This window comes from Gracilinanus agilis, chromosome 2 (assembly GCF_016433145.1).
Source record: "Gracilinanus agilis isolate LMUSP501 chromosome 2, AgileGrace, whole genome shotgun sequence".
NCBI lineage: Eukaryota > Metazoa > Chordata > Mammalia > Didelphimorphia > Didelphidae > Gracilinanus > Gracilinanus agilis.
The window spans coordinates 58,621,203-58,628,103 of NC_058131.1; positions in this window are offsets into that span (position 1 = coordinate 58,621,203).

Here is a 6,901-nt window from a genome sequence, read left to right on the forward strand (position 1 = left end):
CATTGTATTGTTGTTGGTAGCAAAGTCTATCACATTTGATCGTCCCTCGATTATTTCAGTTACTTTGTATAATATTCTCCTGGTTCTTCTTATTTCACTCTGCATCCGTTCACACAGATCTTTCTGAAATCATCCTGTTCATCATTCCTTATAACACAATAGTATTCTGCTGTGGACTCTTTGAGAAGACATGGAATCCTGAACAAAACAGGCAAGAAGGAAGATGCTTCTCTAAGCTTACTTTGTGGGTTTCTGGGAACTGCACTCTTCTGACATCTGCTGGAATATGTTTCTACCCCTTGTTGATTAGAAAATGAGACTCTAACTTTTGAATCTCCCAAGGCTTTGATAGGACAGCTTTGACCTCATCCTCTCTATTTCCAGACTTCCCCAGACTCTCTAGCCATGCCAGCATGAATGTATCTCTCCCTCCCCCTCCAGCTTTCCTTTTAATCTTGCCTTCTCCCACTGGAATGTAAGCTTCTTGAGGGCATGTTTTCATTTGCAGTCTCAGTGTTTAGCTCAGTGCCCTGAAAATACTAAGTGCTTAATATGTGTATTGCCTAGTTATCTACCTCCAGAATTCCAAGATTCTCAAAGAGATAACTGGTGAGAGGGGAACTTTGAAATCATTGACCAAATCTCCTCTACTGTCCAAGAGTTGATGAGTGAGTTTCAAGTTACCAGTTTCAAATGCCAGCTGAAAGTCAATTCCCTCTTCTTTGAGCTCTGAGCTGCTATTAATATAACTGTAATTCAAGTCAGCCATTGTGTATCAAGTGTTAACTATGGACTGGCCATTCTGCTGAGGACTGGGGACACAAAGGAAACAAACAATCACTGCCCTCAGGGAGATATCAGTCTAATGGAAGAGAAAGCTTGGAATCAACTTGGTATAATAAGATTTATACTGGATAAACTAGAGATAATCTCAGAAGGAAGGCATTAGAATTAAGAGGGATATCAAAAGGCTTCTTGCAAAAAATGGGATATTAACAGAGATATAAAGGAATCCTGGGAAACAAGGAGGCAGAGATGAGGAGAGAGAGCAAGTAGAAGGGTGAGGGGTTTGATTAAGTAATCAATTAATCATATACCCCTCCCCTCCCATTTAATTAAGTAATAAAATGTGTTGGTGCCTTAACTAGGTGAACACAACTAATCTCAGTCATGGACTTTAGTCTCAATCAATCATAGGCTTTAGACTGAGTGTGAGAAGTCCTTGGAAATGTAGTGGTATTTCTTAGGAATTATGCTCGGATCAACTGGGGGAAATTGGTCATGACCCAGGGATGATCTATCAAGTATCCAAGTAGTTCATAACTAGCAATAACCCAAAGATTGGAGCAAAGGCAGTGTTCTAGTACCACAGAGGAGGAATCCCTTGGAAGGGAAAGAAAGATCTCCACATTGGCCTCAGCCTAGATCTCTTTCCTGCCCACCCCATTTCTGGCTAGAAGAGAACCTTGTGAACTAAGGGTCCAGAGAATTTGAGACTTTCCATATTCTTGTCCATACTCTAATGGCATCTCTGGAGCAGCAGATGGCAGTATTAGGAGTCAAAGGTAGGGTAGAAACAGATTCTATAAGGAACCCAACAAAGAGGCTACATCATTCTTTTTTTTTTTCTTAAGCCTTACCTCCCATCTTAGAGTCAATACTAAGTAATGGTTCCAAGGCAGAGGAGTGATAAGTGCTAGGCAATTAGAGTTAAATGGCATGCCCAGGGTCACACTACTAGGATATATTGAAGGTCAGATTTGAACTCAAGACCTCCCATCTTCAGGCCTGACTCAATAGACTCTTTAAAAAAGAGGGAAAAAACAAAACCCATTACCTTCTGTTTTAGTTTTAATTCTGAGATAAAAGAGCAGCAAGGCTAGGCAATGAGGGTTAAGAGACTTGCCTGAGGTCACATGGCTAGGAAGTATCTGAGGTCATATTTGAACCCAGAACCTCCTGTCTCTAGGTATGACTCTATCCACTGAGCTATCTAATTGTCCCTACATTTTCTGTCTTAGTAACAACTCTAAGATAGAAGGGCAAGGGCAAGGCAAATGTATTTAAATGATTTGCCCAGTGTCGCCCAGCTAGGAATGTCTGAGGTCACATTTGAACCCAGGACATCCCATCTCCAGGACTGACTCTCTATCCACTTAGCCACCTAGCCACCCCCAAGGCCACATCTTTGTGAATCCATGATGATATCTATAGAGGAAGAGAAAAACCCTTCTGCAAAAGGAGTGACACAACAGCAGATGGGCTGGTCACAGAAGAAAGTGCAATGGAAAATATGGAACTTCATTTGTAGAGCAGCTGTACCCAACAAAGGACCAGATATCTTTCCCTGATAGTTGAGATGGTGTGAGATAAAGATTTTTCTGTCTAGTCCTTGTAAGATTAAAAATTAATATCCAAAATACTCCAAGTATTATATTTTATAAGATTTATTGTTAATAACTCAAAGTAAAGGAAAATAAAAAGACAAAAGTAAAAGCCTGAATAAAGCTAGCTTTCTCAGTTGCGCAGGAGGGAAAAGAGAACAAGAGGCAGAGTTACACACAATTATATACAAATAATGTAAGCACACAACTTGGGGATGAAAGAAGAAAGGGATGCTGGGAGATGTAGTTTAAAGGTACAAAATTTCTATTTATATTTCCTATAACTTCCCTTCCTCAATATTATTCACAGGCATAGTGGTGGTGTTTTTTTGTTGTTGTTGATGTTTTCAACCCTTATTTTCTGCCTTAGTAATAACTCTAAGACAGAAGGGCAAGAGCTGGGCAAATGAGATCCCCCAAGTAGTCAAGGTGGTGCAAAATAAAGGTTTTTCTGTCTAAATCTATATCATTCCTTTCTCAAAGCCATTCACAGTCAGAGTATTTTTTAAAACCCTTCCTTTCTGTCTTAGAATTAAGCAACTATTAATTAACTATTAATTAATGAACTAATTCACTAAGTGTTGGTTCCAAAGCATAAGAACAGTGAAGGCTAGGCAATAGGGGTTAAGTGACTTGCTCAGGGTCACCCAGCTAGGGAATATCTGAATTCATTTTGAACCCAAGACCTCCCATCTCCAGGTCTGACTCTCTATCCACTGGGCCATCCAGTTGCCCTAGTCACAGTGTTTTCATCACACCATTAGAAGACTGAGGACAGAGAAGAAAGATCGGTGATGTCAGCCAGTGATATATCTAATGCAAACATGAAACAATCCCCTCTCCTCTCCCACTGTGTCTTTGTGGGTGATGCTCATGGCTGGGTTTCTTGTGAGGGGTTGGAAGCAGCTGCTACATGCTAGAAGCTCTTGGAGTTTGAACAACACTGGCTCAAGCAGACTGAGGACAGGCAGCTTGGAACGCCTAACGTCTCTGAACCTCTGTAGTCATCTTAACTCTTTCCTTCTGACATCCTATTAGAGCAGGGGTCTGTAACCTTTTTGGCCGTGAGAGCTATAAACGTCACATTTTTTAAAATGTAATTTCGTGAGAGCTGTACAATATCTTTAACACTGAATACAAGTAAATATGTGCATTTTATGTAAGAACAACACTTTTAAAGTACAATAAGTCTCTGAACTATTTTTAATAACGTTATTATGTGCTAACCAATGATGAATAAAGTACATTAATGTGACTTCTGGTGCTGCATGGTTTTGCTGATTATTAATCAAAATTATTTTGATTATTAATCAAAAAACAAGACTTAATGGGGCACTGTAGTACTGATATAACTGCACACATACATATAAAACTCCTTTACATTAAGAAACTTGCTGAAATAAAGAGAGAAAAATTCAGGGAAAAATACTTTTTCCTCTCCCTCTCTCAAGTCAGGCAACAGGAGAAGAAAAAGCTGCCGGCCCGCTGGTTAAGCCATTTGGCCACATAAATTAAGTAGGACATCAGGAGATTACAGAAAATAACATGACTTGTGTGCAGGCATTAGTAAGTAGTGGGGGAGGAGGGTACCTTTTCATGGAAAACTGGCCAGGACACATCACACACATTTCCTGGTACAGGTGTTTATCAGTGCTTCCTACTCAATCATTCTGTATCAAATGAAACAACTACTGGGGAGAAATGCTTCTCACTAATGAAGCATATGTAGAGATGTAATCTGACTATAGTTCCCTTTTAAGAGCAGGTAGAAAAGTTAAAAACAATAACAATCCCACAAATAGGGAGTGCAGACCCCATGAATGCACTGAGATAAAGCCATGTAAATCAGAGGCAGAGGGGTAGAGAATGTAGACAAAAGTGATCAATCACTATACAGAACCCCAAGATGTCAGTAACAAGTGTGGAAAGAGTAAAAGGAGGGCAGAAGGAGGAACACACAGCACGCCTACCAAGCCGAACTAAAGACCAGGATTCATCTTGTGTGGCAATATCAATGAGGGAGCTTCTATCTTAGAAGATAGTCAAGGTACCGAAAGGATTGCGTGACGTATCACGTGATGCACAATGTCATACGTAAACTGTTAGTTACTGTGCTGTGGTTGACTTTATGGCTCCTGCAGAAAGAGCCATATCTGGCCTTCAAAAGAGCCAGATATGGCTCAAGAGACATCCATTGCTGACTCCTGTATTAGAGAGATATGGATGATTTACTAGAAAATCAAAATTCTCTTTGACTCCTATTGCCTCCACCCATTTGGAATTCCCAGACTTACTTTCCCATCACTTTTAAGAACAGCCCCAAGGAACTAACTCACTTGCATAAAATAAAAATGAATTGGGACAGCAAAGTGGCACAGTAGATAGAGTACCAGGCCTGGATTCAGGAGGGCCTGGGTTCAGTTCCAGTTGCTTCCTAGTTGTGTGACCTTGGGCAAGTCACTTAACCTCAATCACCTTAGCCCTTGCCTTTCTGTCTTAGAGGCAGAAGGTAAAGGTTTAAAAAACATGCATTTATTAAGGCAAAATTATAACATATGTATCAGAGGGTCAGCTAGGTGGCTCAGTGAATTGAGAGCTGGGCTTAGAGACAGGAGGTCCTGGGTTCAAATATGACCTCAGACACTTCCTAGCCGTATGACTCTGGGCAAGTCACTTAATCCCCATTGCTTAACTCTTACCACTCTTCTGCTTGGAGCCAATACACAGTATTAATTCTAAGATGGCAAGTAAGAGTTTAAAATGAAACAAAATGTTATCAGTGTTAAAATTGCTTCTGGTGAAATAGAAATTTTCAGTTCCTCACCATCCACTTTTCTACCCCCTGCCCCTTTTTCCTTGTGGTGAAGAGAGATGTACCCAAAGGCCATTCTGATACAAGAGTGCCATTGGGCATTCTTGGTGCCAAAGCTAAAGGGGCACCCCTAACCAGCTCCCATCATTGCCTTCTTTGCTGGTGACAATTATTAATTCCAACCGCTGGCCATCTGCCTCATAAATCCAATGGCACAGCTTGATATAATAGCACGCTGTTTCACACTTCAATAGTTTAGCCTTGGAAAAGGTCAAAATTCCTTCTCTTGGCTAGTCTCTTCTACCGCTCTATATTTCTGTAGAAGAAGAGTATTGGAAATCAGAGGCCATCATAAAGCCCTATCGCCACCCCACCACCACCCTACACACTTTTTCTAAACCCTTATCTTCCATCTTAGAATCAATACTATATTAGTTCTATGACAGTAGAGTGATGATAAGGGCTAGGCAATGGAGGTTAAGTGATTTTCCTGGAGTCATACAGCTAGGCAGTATTTGAGGTCATATTTGAACCCTAGACCTCCTTTCTCTGGATCAGGCTATTAATCTGCTGCCCCCTGTCTGATCCTTTCAAAAATCTCACTCGTAACCCTGGTCCAGCTTCCCCTTATGGTAGTATCCATGAAGTGGTTCCAGTTATTTGGCCCCTAAGAGCTGGAAAGTGTGTGTGTGTGTGTGTGTGTGTGTGTGTGTGTGTGTGTGTGACAGAGACTAAGAGACTAAGAGAATGAGACAGAGACAGAAAGAGAGACAGAGACAAAGAGACAGAAAGAGAAAGAAAGACAGACAGAGACAGAGAGACAGACAGTGTTAATGTGGGGAAACTAGACAGATGTTGAGGCATAAAACTCTTTCAGCAGCAATAACACACATAATCTCACCAAGAACAGACTTTACCCCATACTGATGGATGCTTGAGCAAGATAGGCAGGAGTCTAATGATTTGTGTTCTCGAGTCTTTGAGCATGGATGACATGAACAGACTTATGACCATTCCATTCCATCAATGGAAGGGGTCCTACCAGTTATCTAAAGGCTCTCCTTAGAAGAATTTAATTCAATTTGCTTCAATTTAATAGGCATTTATTAAGTGCCAAGTGCCATAGTCCCTGGGGCAGCTGGACTCAGGAAGAGCTGAATTCAAATCCAGCCTTAACCATTGATTAGCTACATATTCCTGGGCAAGTCACTTCTCCCTGTTTGCCTTGATTTCCTCATCTGTCAAATGAGCTGAAGAAGGAAATGGTAAACCTCTCCAGTATCTTTGCCAAGAAAACTCCAAAGAAGAGTCACATGCCTGAAATGACCCAGCAACACCACCATAGTTCCTCAGAGAGGCACAAGGAATGGTATAATATTCAAGTGCATTGTTAAGAACTCCAGTAAGAGGATAGTTAATTCTTAGTGTCTTAGGAAGAGAGGTGGAGATAAGAAATGATAGTATACAATATAATACAGTATAGCACAATACAATATAGTACAACACAAAATGCTATACAGCACAACACAACACAATGCAATATACATTTATGAAGTTTTTCTTTTTCTTTCTTTCTTCCTTTCTTCCTTCCTTTCTTTCTTCCTTCCTTCCTTCCTTCCTTTCTTCCTTCCTTCCTTCCTTCCTTCCTTCCTTCCTTTCTTTCTTTCTTTCTTTCTTTCTTTCTTTCTTTCTTTCTTTCTTTCTT